This window comes from Hyaloscypha bicolor (assembly GCF_002865645.1).
Source record: "Hyaloscypha bicolor E unplaced genomic scaffold K444scaffold_16, whole genome shotgun sequence".
NCBI classification, from domain to species: Eukaryota; Fungi; Ascomycota; class Leotiomycetes; order Helotiales; family Hyaloscyphaceae; genus Hyaloscypha; species Hyaloscypha bicolor.
Window position 1 is genome coordinate 2,060,910 of NW_020194518.1, and position 14,180 is coordinate 2,075,089.

Sequence of the window (14,180 nt, forward strand, 5' to 3'; positions counted from 1 at the left end):
GAGCTATATACTAATAGGCTTAAGCCATAGGCTTATTACTAAGTAAATTATACCCTGTAAGGTTAATTCAGGGCATAATGTGCCCTGTGAGGCTAAATCAATTCAGTTGAGGTTAAATGATTTAGTATAAGGCTTTCTGGTTTAGGGGTTTAGTATATGTAACTTAGGGGAATCAGGGCTATATATACAGGCTATTTATTACTATAGAACAGTAGTTAATTCAGTATGTTTTACTTGGTTTATATTGCAAGCACGTGACCCTAGCTTCTTTACTTAGCTAGTTCAATAAGGGATACTGCTCTTCCAAATATTAACTTCTTAATAAAGTTTCAACTCGTCTGGTATAAGCTAGTTAGCAGCTCGGGAAACGAACTCAGGAGGATTTCTGGTAACCTGTATAGGGATCCGGATAAGCGGAAAGTCCAGCAGCAGTCATTTCTAGTAAGTTATTACAGGGTGAGGAATTGTAGTAATAAAATATTAAGCAGATCCAGTATACGAAAAAATTAATCTGATTAATTAATTAATTTATAAATATTTATAAATAGCGTGAATAGAATTTGATTAATATAATACTTATATAATTTGATTAGATTAGAATAATTAATTATGATTATTTATAAATATCTTAATTAATATATATGTAACTATAATATATAATGGTCTAGCCTAATTAAGTAAGGTTCTTGCTCTAGTACTGCCTTAGTAAGCTTTTCTCTCTAGAAGCAAGGTAGTACTAGAGCCTGATTCTTACCTAATTAGGCTAGCCTATCACGTACTGCGATTACGTATATATTAATTAAGTTATTTATAAATATTTATAATTAGCTTAATTAATTCGTGAATAGAATATAATTAATGAGAAAATTTCATAAATAGATTAGATTAATAGCCATTAATCTAATCTAATCTATTTATTTCTCATACTAAGCAGATCCAGGTTACGGCTTTCTGGAATTGCAGCTTATACTTAAATACTAATAGCAAGGATTGGACTATTATTACTATAATACCTGTATCTTTTTATAAAGTATTAAATTATTAGGAAATGGAAACGGCTTTTACAGGCTCCAGGAATACCTTCTTCTATAAGGAACCTTTAAGAAGTATTTTATATATACTTACTAATATATTATTTGAATTTATTCCGATATTATTAAGAGAATAAACTGAAATCTCAGCTTATTATAGTATAATAGGCCGTACTTATTGAAAATCGTATTATTTTGGCGGTTTTAAGGTTTAGGTTATATAGTAAAGGCTATAGCCTTTTATATATAACTTGCGGAAATCATATAAGAAAGCTAGTTTTTCTATAGACTTAGAGAATAATCCTTTATAAGTATTTAATTAATTAAGCTTTTATATACTATATACTATTTATATTTTACTATTTACGCTTTTGATTTATTATTTTACTATTAAGTTACGTTTTATATTCTGGTATACTTTATATAGGTTTTTGTCTTATTATAGTTTCCCTTCTATATATTTTATAATAAGTAATACAGGAAGGATAGAAACTTTATAGTCAAGGTAATACTCTTATAAAGTTCTAAGGGATATCTATAAGGCGAATTATTAGCTTAGTAAGTTAGGAGAGAAAAGAGCTATTATAATATCTTAAGCCTAAGGCCAAAATATTAAAGATATATAAATATTAATCTTAGTATCTTATATTAATTTCCGATATATCCAGTAATTTGGATACGGGTTAGCTATAAGATATAGTTACTAGTATAGTATATAGGAATAATAGAAATAGAGGCTAACTATAGAAAGAAAAGAAGTAGAGGAAATAAAATAAGAAATATTATATTAAAATAGTATAAGTCAGACCTTAGTTAGAATTAGACTTTAGTATTCGGAAATAAAGTTATACTATTAATTTATATATTATTTTTAGTTATAGTAAAAGCCGGAATTAAAGTAGTTTTAATCTTAGTAATAAAGCTTATTCCTAAATCCGAAAAAGATACCTAAAAGAGGAAATATCCTTAAATTTAAATAGAATAGTAAACTAGAATCGGAAATAAGAATCGAAAAAAAATCAGAAATAAAAAATTATATAGACAAACTAGAGAAGCTTCTAGAAAAAGGAATAAATACTAAGTAGAAAAAGAAAAGAGAATTCAGAAAAGTCAGAAAAATTAGTAAAATCATATTTATTATTTTTATTATTACTTTTAATAGTATTAATAGATATATCTAGTTTAGTAAAATCAAGAAAAAATACTATAGGTATTAAGCTAAAGAAATAGAAAAGAGAATATAAATAATAGAAATAAGACTAGAAAAGCTATTATCTTATTATTATTAATATTAAAACTCGAACCTTAACTATATTTATTATTATTAATTAGTTTTTCCCTAATTCCGGTTTCTAAACCAAAAGATATACTTAAACGAGAAATTAGTCTTTTAGGAACCTTATTAGTAGAAGTCTTAGATACGGAAATTCTATAATTAATTATAGAAGAAATTATTAAGATTAATATAGCTAAAAACAAGTATATACTAGTACCGGATTTAAACCTATTACTTATAGGAGCTCCTGGAATACTATAGTTTCAAGAAAGTAATATCTCTATATTCTTGAAATAGTATACGGATATATATAAGAACTATTATATTCCTAATAATACTAAAAGAGAGAAAATTATCTATTATATCTCTCTTATTTACAAGAATCAGATTAAGGCTATACCGGAGTATTATACTAATAATCCGGGAAATTACTAGGAAACCAAGTTTTTTAAAGCCTTATTAAAGGAATTCCGAGAATATAACTAGAAAATACTTAAAATCAGTTATAACTTTCTTAATTGGATTATTATATAAATCCAGAATAGAGAAATCTTATCTAAGTCTTATATTAATATATTTAATAAAATATTAAAAGAATTACTAAAGAGAAAAGAGATAAATAAAATTATTTAATACCGAGAATTTATAAGAGAATTATCTATTCTAATAAGAAATTATATTCTTAAAGATATAAACTTTAAACCTATAGATATTTCTATTTATAAATATAGTAAAATATATAAAAAGGCAGTAATATCCTATTAGTATAAAAAGAAGAAATATTATTTTAATATTACTAATAATTCAGATATATTCAGACTTAGATAAGAATACTTGAATATAATAGTCTATAATATAGTTCCCAAACCAGAAAACGATTATTTCTTACTAGTTTCTTCTATTATACTTCCTGAAATTACTATAAGTATAAATAAAAGAAGAATCCAGCCTATAGCTAATTATATAAAACCTACTAAAAGTAGTAAATTCAAGAGAAATAATATTAACTAGCTAGTAAGAAGTCTAGAAAAACTATCTATTACTACTATAACTTAAGAGAACCTATAGAGATAACTTAATATAGCTACTATTATAATTCGAGAAGATATTTATAGCCTGTTTATATAGCCTAGCTAACTATAATAAGTATAATAGTATTAATAGTTTAGTAAGTATAATTCGAGTCTTTAGAAAGAATATACTAGAAGTTATAGTAGAGATTATAAAGAATATTATAGTAGCTATAGTAATTAAGCTAGAATAAATAAAGGGTCTAGATAATTATATTCTAAAGAAAGTTAGTCTCAAATATAGTTAGAAAATACTACTTAAGTTAATATAGCCTATAGTATAGACCCAGAACCGAAAGAACGAATTTGCTATAGGTATTATAATAAGAATAAGAATAATAATATTAATCTAAAATATATTTATATCTCTTGGTTCTATTATTTACTAATAGAAGAACTTATAAACTATAGATATACTTACTAATTTAATAGAAGATAATATAAAGAACTATTTAAGCCTAGATAAGAAAGTATTTCCTTTTTCCTTACTAATAAGTACTAGTAGTTTAATTAAATTATTTTCTAAATTCGAAGAGGAGAATTCGACTATAATTTAAATACTTAACCTAAAAATATCTAGAGATTAATAGGAGATATCCAGTTTACTAGGCAAGAAAGAGAAAAGGGAACTAGCTAACCGGAATCTATATATAGGAGCAAGTAAGTTATACCTAAAGAATCTAAATAGCTACTTTATTTTAGAGGAAATTATATTAGAATTACTAATACTTCAGGTTCTGGAATTAATAAATAGTACTAAGATTTGGCTATAAATAGTATTTCTATTAATACTATAACGGGTTCCTTATTAAGGAGAAAGGAAAAAGAAATAGAAATAGTTAAAGAGGTTTTCTAAAAACAAACCAGAATAAAAGAGAAGCTATTTTATATAAGAGGCTAGAAGAATACTATTTTAAAAAGTAATAGATAAGAAGACAGTCTAGCTAAGAATATAAATATTAATACTTCCGGAAATAAATAGGATGAATTAGAGACCTAATATATTCTTAATTATAATAAGTATAGAATTCCTAAAGTTAATAATATTCTAATAAGACTACTAAAAAAAAGTAACTATCCTATTTCTAAAGACTTAAAAAGAAACAAGAATACTTATTAATATCTTAAAAATATTAGATCTAGCTACTATATTTCAGAACTAATAAATTAAGGATAATACTTCTTATTTTACTATTTTATAAATAGGAAATACTATTATATTAAATATAGTTAGATATACTAGGAGATCTATAGAACTAGTAGCTATAGCTTATATAATAAATAGAATATTTAAGGAATTAGAAATACTAGTTCAGGTATTTAATACTAATAGAATTATTTAATTTAAAGGTAATAGTATTAATATTCGAATATTACTAGCTTATAAATATATTATATAAACTCTATATTTCCGGTTTATATTTCGAGAACCTTAAAGAAATATTAAATATAAAGAAATAATTAATACTAGAACTGAAATTAATATTCTCTCTAAAAAGATCTCTAGGAATATTAGTAAAGTAATATATAATACTATAGATTATTAAATATTTACTATTACTAGGGCAGAATTTGAATTTATAGGAATAATAAAGCTTAGAACTAAGATTATAGATAAAGTAAGATATAAAGATATATTTTTTCTAGTTAAAGAAGTTCTAAAGATCCTACTTAATTAACTATTCTTAGTAAAGATAAAAATGAATATTATATATAGGAGTAATAGTTTATAGAATAAAAGGTTTACTAATCCTAAAAATAACTAGAATACCTATATTATTATAATTATTTTATTTTTGAAAAATACTAGAAAGTAGAAGAAAGTAATAGTTTAAGAATACTAAGCTTCTAGAGTTAAGGAATTAAGTAATACGGAATAGAAAACTAAAGATAAAAAGGAAAAATAGAGTCTAGTATTATAACCGGTAGTAATATTAGAGGAAACGGAAAAATACCGGAATTTCCTATAGATTCTTTTGTTTTAGGTTCAGGAATTTAGGAAATTAATAATATTTTTGGAGAAACTAAAGCAGAAAAGGCTCTAATTAGAATATTATTAAGAGTAGTTCCGGAATTAATAGAAAAAGAAATAAAAAGAATATTAAGTAAAAACATTTCTAAAGAAGAGGTAAAGTAGTATTTCCTAATAGTAAAGAAATATATTTCCGAAGCTAAGGAATATTAAACTTAAGACTAGAAAGAATTCTGGAATATATAGGAGCTTAGGAAAAATATATTAAAATACCGGATAAAAAGGTATTCTTTATATCTAACTAGAAAAGAACTAAATAGGAAGGTTATAAATTCCAGAGATTAGATAAAAAGAATACTAGAGAAAATGGCTATAGCTCTTAAAGAAAAGGATAATAACTATAGTCTATTTCTAGTTATAGAAATATATAAAATAAAAGATAAGAAGGTTTAACTAGTAAATACTAATAATAGAACTAGAGAAGGCCCTAGTAAATATCCGGACTAGTTTAAGAGATCTAAAGCTAGAGAATACTTATAGGAATATATTAGGAAGTATAAGAATTACCTTTTACTAAGGATATTAGCTATTTTAAGAGATTTATAATTTATTCCGGAATATCTTAAATAATTAGATATTAGTAACTGGCTCTAAGAAAAGAAACTAGCTATATTTCAAGAATTAATAATTAATTAAAAAGATATAATTATATTTAATTAGAAAGAAGTAAGAAAAGTTTATAAGAATATTAGTCTATCTATTCTAATTAAGACTATTAAATATAAAGCCTAGTAAAAAAAGAATTTCCTATATCCTAAAGCTCTAATACTAGTAATAATAAAAATATTATTAGAATACCTAGATTATAGAGTTTTTAAGAAATATAATAGATTTTACCGAAATCTATAATTCTTAGTTATAAAGAAAGTTATTAGAACTTATAGACTAATTAATACTATTATAAAGATAAATTTAGTAACCCTATAAAATACTAACTTACTTCTATTTACTAATAAGATCTCGGAGAAATTTACTAAATATACTTATATTTCTTTAATTGATTTTTTTTCTGGATATAATTAACTTATACTAGATACTTATAATAAAGATTTAATTATATTTATAATATTTTTGGAACTATTAAAAATAACTATATTATCTCAGGAAGCTACTAATTCCGTTATATAGTTTATATGGGTTATTATAACTATTCTAGAGAATCTGTTTCCCAAAATCGCTATATTATTTATTAATAATATTAGAATTAAAAAACCTTATATAGAGTATAATAGGTAGCTTATTTTATCCGGAATTTGGTATTTTATATTCGAATACCTTTAAAACCTGGATATAACTCTAGATAGAATTAAATAAACTAGAGCTAGTATAGAAGAAAAATCGCAGTTCTATTATAATAGTATAGTTATTATTAGCTTTATTTATAAAGTACTTGAAAAAAGCCTTTTAAGTTCAGGAATTACTAAGATCTTAAGATAGAAGTATTATAATAGTATAACTAAAAATAAGGCATTTATTAGAATTATTATTTACTATTATATTTGAATTAAAGGCTTTATAATTATTACTAAATCTATTTACTATTTAATAAAGAAGGATATAATATAGAACTAGGATAATAAATAAAAGCAAGCTATATAAATTCTTTAGGAAAAGCTTACTACTATTCTAATATTCTATAAGTTAGACTATAATTTATTAGAAGATTAGGAAATAATTATATTAGTAGTAAATACTAGCCTAAATAGCTAAAGCAGAACTCTTAATTAATATAATAATAAAAAGAAAAAGAGAATTATATAATATAAGTCTGGAATCTGAAATAATACTAAATAGAAGTATAATATTACTAAGAGAGAATACTAAGGGCTAGTAAAGTATTTATAGAAAGTATAATTCTGGTTATATAGAGTTTACTTTATTCTTAAATTAGATACTAATATACTTATTATATAGCTAAATAAAATAGCTATAGATCTTCCTGGAACTCTAGTTACTTACTAGCTAATATAAATTCAGTTATTTGACTTTAAAATCAAATATATTAAAGAAATCAAATATACTACTACTAATAAATTATTAAAATATCTATAATAAGAAGGTAATACTAAAGATAATAAGAATATTAATAAATAGTTAGTAATAGAACTTAATACTATTAGAATAATACTTATTAGACAGAAAATTCGGATAAAGGAAGTAGTTCCGATTTAGTTATATAATATTATTTTAAGGAATTAGATTCCTAAGACATTTACTAGATATTTGAATAATAGTATTTAGTTATTAGAGATTAATAATTAAAACCTTACTATATCTGGAAGTGAATTAGTAATATTAAAAAATAATAAAATCCGGAAGTTATATAGTAAAGGCTATAGCCTTTTATATATAACCGCCGGTAAAATAGTAAATAATAATACTAATTCCTATATTTTATTTAATAACCTAACTATTTTACTAGATCTCTTAAATAATAGCTATTCCGAATAATATTAGAATATTATATAATATCTTATAATACTTTCTAGACCAGAAGAAATATCTAGAACCGAGTTTCGAAAGTTAAATAGGGAAGCTTTAAATTATAGTATAAGAGATTAATTACTATAAAGAGTTATATCTAAAGTATACCTACTTTAACTTATTATTAATAATTAAAAATAAAGGGAAATTGTTATTAAAAAGCTATATAATAAGATTAGATATATAGAAAAAGAAAATACCTTTTACTTAATAGCTAGCTACTATTACTAGAAAGGTTACTATAACTATATATAGAAGTATATTAATACCTATAAGGTCTATTAGTATAAAAATAAATAAAAACAAGAAGAAGCTCTATATCTAATAAAAGCTATATCTCTTTTCTATTATTTTAGAGTTAATATAATTAAACTACTAGACTATAAAGAATATAACTTATTAGTTATTACTAGAGATAACTTCTTAAGATGAATTAAAGCTAGACCTTTAAAGAATTCAACTAGTAAAAAGGTTACTAAATTTATTTAGAAAGAAATTATTTATAGATATGGTTTATTTAGGTAGTTTAAAATAGATAATAGATCGGAATTTAAAGGAATAGTAATTCAGGAATTTAATAAGCTAGGAATTAATAGAATTATTATTTCGGTTTATAATTTCAAAGGAAATAGTATAATTAAAAGAGGATATTAACCGATTATTTAAGTATTTATAGTACTTATAATAGGTAAAAAGAAGCCTTGGATAGATTTACTATTATATATTCTATTTACTAACCGAATTACTATATATAGACTAACTGGATTTACTTCCTTTTATATAGTCTATAATAGGGAAGTAGTATTACCTATAGAAATATACTTTCTAACCTAGAGAATACTTAAATAAAATAAAGTTTATAATAAAGAAATACTTCTGGAAATATATATAAAGCAAATATAAATAAGAGATAAAAATATTAAAGAAGCCAGAATAAAGAAGAATAGAAGATATTAAAAGAGAAAGAAGTAATTTAATATTATTTACCAGATTTATTTAAAGCCTATTTCCGAAAAGAATCTAGTTCTTATATATAATATTAAATTAATAAATTAAAACAAGTTAAGAAATATAAAGCTATTATATTACTAGCTTGGCCTATATAAAGTAAAATATATAAATTAACTAAAAGGATACTATATATTAGAAGAACTTAATAGTACTATACTCTAAAGAATATATATTGGAAATTAATTCAAGTAGTTTATTAAAAGAAATAGATTCTGATATTTCCCTAAAGACGAAATTAATAATAAGTATATATCTATAAATAAATATTTCAAAACAGATATAGAACTAGAAAAAGAAGTAGTTATAGAATACTATAAATAAAATAGTATTTAGGAAATTAAGAAAGCTATTAGTATTATTATATATATTTTAGAATTATTAGAATTAGAAAGAATAAAATATATTTCTTTTATAAAAGACTAGAAAAAAACATTTATTAATAGGAACTTTTCTTAACCTAAAATAAAGCTTATTACCTTTAATTTCTTATATATCTTTTAAATTTTCCTTCCGATTATTATTTATAACCTTTAGAGAATATTATTATTAGACTATTATTCTAGAAATCGGATAAGCTTTATTATTATTTATTTCTTACTATTATCTAATTATTATTACTAGATAGTATTCTTAATATATAAAATTCTATTATTAGATTTTAGAAATCGAATATAAAGAATTTCTTTTAGTATAAAAATAAATAAAGAATTAAGAGATTATCTTATAGATTCTTAATTCCGAACTATAGTAACGGATAGTAACTATATTTAGAATTGGGAAAAGAAGAGAAGAAAAAAGAGGGTCTTTTATATATGTTTTACTAAAATAGAAATCTTTTAGAAGCTTTATTTATCTTTTTAACTAGCTATTCTTATGGCTTATACCGGTCTAAAGCTTAATTATAATATCTATAGATCTTAATTTTAACTTAAACTACTATTATAAGTTTCCTTATAATATCCAAATAAACTTCCTAATTAGGAGTTATATATAGACAAAATAGCTAAACTAGAAGTCCTATAAGAGGAAAGAGAAACCTTATTAAACTTAATAGTTATTTCCGAAAGTATTTAATAATATATAATTCTGGAAATCTATTAGATATTAGATAAACTAGATTTATTTATTTAAAGCCTATTTTATATTAGAAAACCTATTTCCTTTTTAATATAATTATAGCTATTCTTAAAACTTATACTAAAACTTAGTTAATATATTATATATTTCTATTTCTATATAAAAAGAACTTCTTTTATATAGAATTCATTCCCTAATTAAGATATCGTTTTATTACTAGAAACCGATTACTTCTTTAAAAAGCTAGTATAATTCACTAATTCTTGTTATTAATCTATTTCTTACTATTAAATATTATCTAAATAATTCCTATATCCTTAATATTAATTCGGAATACCTAATCTTTCTATATTTTATATTAATTTTAATATTAATTATTTCAAACTTAATAATAATACTATAAACCTTATTTATATTATTTTATAGTTCTCTTTTCTATATATTCTAATGCCTTTAGTATTACCTTTATTAATATAAATATTACTTTAAAGTCCCAAATAACTAAATAGTTTTATATTATTTAAAATTAATTCTAATAAGTATTAAATAAATGTAATTAGCTTTTAGAAGAGATATAGATTAGTTTTAGAAGAAATAATACCTTATTCTAAGTTATTTCTTAATTCTACTATTCTAATTCCTTTTCTATTAATACTTATTTTATATTTTCCCTAATATCTTTAGTATATTTATATACTTTATCTTTTATATATTTCCTATATTATTTCCCTTCTTTTATACTATTTTTTGAGTTAATAGAAATATTTCTAAATAAATAAAAGATCGGAATATACCTATATTATAAATTTTTTATTATTTTCTTTTATATTTCAATACTTTAAATACTATTACTATATCTATATTTCTATTATATTACCTTCTTATTTCCCTATTATTACTATTTAGTTTAATCTACCTTAATTATTTCCTTAATTATATTTCTTTAGATATATATATTTGTATTTTTTTCTATAATAGAAGCCTAATTTTATATTTTACCTTCTATAATTATTTCTAATTTATAATTATATTATTTTAAATATATCTAATTATTATATCTATTTTCTCTATTATATATACTACTATTTTAGCTTTATTTTCTTACTAGAAAGAAAGAAAAACTCGAATATATATAATATATTTATATAATTTAAGACTATTCTAATTTATTCTTTATTTTGAAATATATTTAAAAGAAATCCTTATAATCTCGAGAACCTTTAACTTTATAACCTATAACTATTATACTAATAATACTTTTATAACCTATTAAGAATAATAAAATAGCCAAAAAATAGATTCCTTAAGTTAGTAAAGTATAATAACTAGTTCTTATAAGCCGTAGTATTATTAAAAGCTTATAGATTAATAGTATTAAAATTCAGAGTATTAAAGGAGCTTAGGCAGTTATAGAAAGCCTACTAATATTAGAAAAAATAGCTATAATTACCGAATTTAATACAAATGTCCTAGATAAGCTAAGTAATATATATAATAAGCTCTTGAAATAGAAAACCTTTATTAGAGACAGAACTAAACTAGGATTAACTAAAAAAGAGCTAAAGAATTACTAAGCCAATAATAAGAAATTTGAGAATATTATTAAAGGCATTTCTAAAGGCAGATAAAAGAAGCTTAATAAGATTAAAACTATAGTAAATAGTCTTAATACTAAGGATTAAAATGGAATTATACTATATAATAAAGCTTTTGGCTAATATATTAATAATATCTATAATAATTTTGGTAAGAATATCTATAAGAAGTTATACTTTCTCTTTAAGACAAAAGCTTTAATATATAAAGCTATTTAGTTAATTAATAAAGCTACTTTAAAATATATTAAGAATAAGAAATATTAGAATACTAGTATATTTACTAAATCAGATATTACTAAGGTATTTAAATATACTAAAGCTATTTCGGAATATAGAGAATTAGAGTTTAAGCTACTATTAGCTAATAACCTTAAAGCTAGATAGTATATCTTTAATACTTCCGGAATTCTAATTAAGGGAGTTTATAGTAATAAGCCTTTTCCTGCTTTCCGAGATAAGCCTAAAGAATAGGCCCCTATTATAATTTCAGCTTTAACTCAACCGGATCTAGTTGAGAAAAATAGAGCTAATTTGGTAAAGCCTAGTAAGAAAACTACTAGTAAAGCTAGCAGAACTAGTATAACTAGATAAGAAGAACCTGGCAAGAATAGAAAGTAAACTAAGCCTAAGACTCCTAATAAATAGTAGAGATCTAAATATTAGACTAAGTATAAAGTTAGTAAAATAGTAGAAAGCAAGAAGAAGCCCTCTATACTAAAGGGAAAGATACTATCTAAAAAGACTCTCTTAACTATACCCAGAACCAAGAAGTAGAAGACTAGGAATATTAAGTCTAGAGAACTTAATAAAGGTATTTAGTATACCTATAAGATATTAGCTAAATAGAAATTAATACTTGCTTAGTAGGATAAGTATACCTTTAAGGAGATATATAGTAGTATTATAAAACCTATTTTTAAATAAGAATATTATAGGATTAATAATAGATTCCTTAAAGCTCCTTATATAGTATATACTTAATAACTTACTAATACTCTCTTTATTAATATATAAGAAATTAAGGATACTCTAAAGGTAATTACTAAGATCTATAAAGTTACTAAAGGCAAGAAGTATATTTCTGTTACTTGAATAGATAAAGAGATACAAGATTTCTTTTTTAAGAACTAGGAAATTAAAAAGTATAAATATAAGTATTATATTTCCGATTAATTCTATTCTAATCTATAACTCCAATTTAATACTATAGTCTCTATTCCTGAGTCTAGTACTACTAATCTGGATACTAATAGCTATATTTATAAGAAGAATTACCTGAAATAGTGTGAGGCACGTAATAGCAGGGTGATGCACAAGTAGTCAAGGCAAGTAAGCTGCGGGGTGACGCTTGCAAGTGTAACTGATTCCAAGAATTGATTCCAACAAGAGACTAATCGATGCCCCTTCCAAAGCTAGGAGCGTCTCCCTATATATTCCCTAGTGCTTAGCCAGGCATGCGAAGCCCTTTACTTAATTAGGAAATCCCATGCGATCCATACGATTCCGATCGCAAGCTGTACCCAAAATAGGAAACTAGATCCACGACATCTGACACCTGTCCATGCGCCATCACGTGTGCCCATCACACTTATAGTAATTAAAAAAGAAAAAATAAGAAAATAAGAAAATAAAAAGGGAAAAGAGAAAGAGATTTCTAAAGAAAAAAACTATTAAGATAAAGTAATATTATAATAATAGTAAAGAGCTTGAATTAAGCTATTTGCCAGGCTAAGGAAATACTAGCCATAAAGATTCTCAGAAGAGATAGGCAGAAGTGAATCAAGTACTAGGTTAATAAATTACCAGGTCAAATTCATATTATATAGGAATATAAGAGATTTCTAGAATTCCGATAAATTCCAGAATAGAAGCATAAAGCTCGTAGAAGCTTGGGAGCGAGGCTAAATACTCCTTAGTACTATAATTAAGCGAAATGTATATTTGAGGCTCAAGCAAATTTCCTTCTTATGGCCATATGCTAAGTCACGTGCAATAGCACCACGTAACTGGTACTATATAATAAAAACTAGTTTGTTATTTTAGATTTAGACTAATTTTATATTCTTATATATGCTTTATAGATTTTATTTATATCTTATTAATATAGCTACTAGTTATTTAATAATCTTTAAAAATGCCTAAGAAAGTATATTTTTATATTATTATATAATAATTATAGTTAATTATAATTAATTATAATAAAAATCAAGCTAATTAAATCATACTTGATTATAATTAATTAGCCTTAATTATTTTTTGACACACTAGCTTAAATAATATGCTAAGCTATTTCCTCAACTTTAATAGAAGCTTGGATAATGGTCTTTATTCAGCTCGAACTTCCACGCTGCTTGCCTCCACTTCTATGCTTCTTGCCTTCTTGATATTCAGCCCATTAAGTGTATTCACACCATAGTAAGATTACCAGACAAGATTTTTTTGGAAACTCATCTTCCAATGACTGAATCCCCTCAGTGTCAAACGTAGTTTGAGCACCATTATACGTAATTAGCAACTGCGACATCGAAATCTATTAGCACTACCCGACGGTCCTTATTTCCCACTCTTTCGAGCGTCTCCCATCAACAGCATGACAGACTC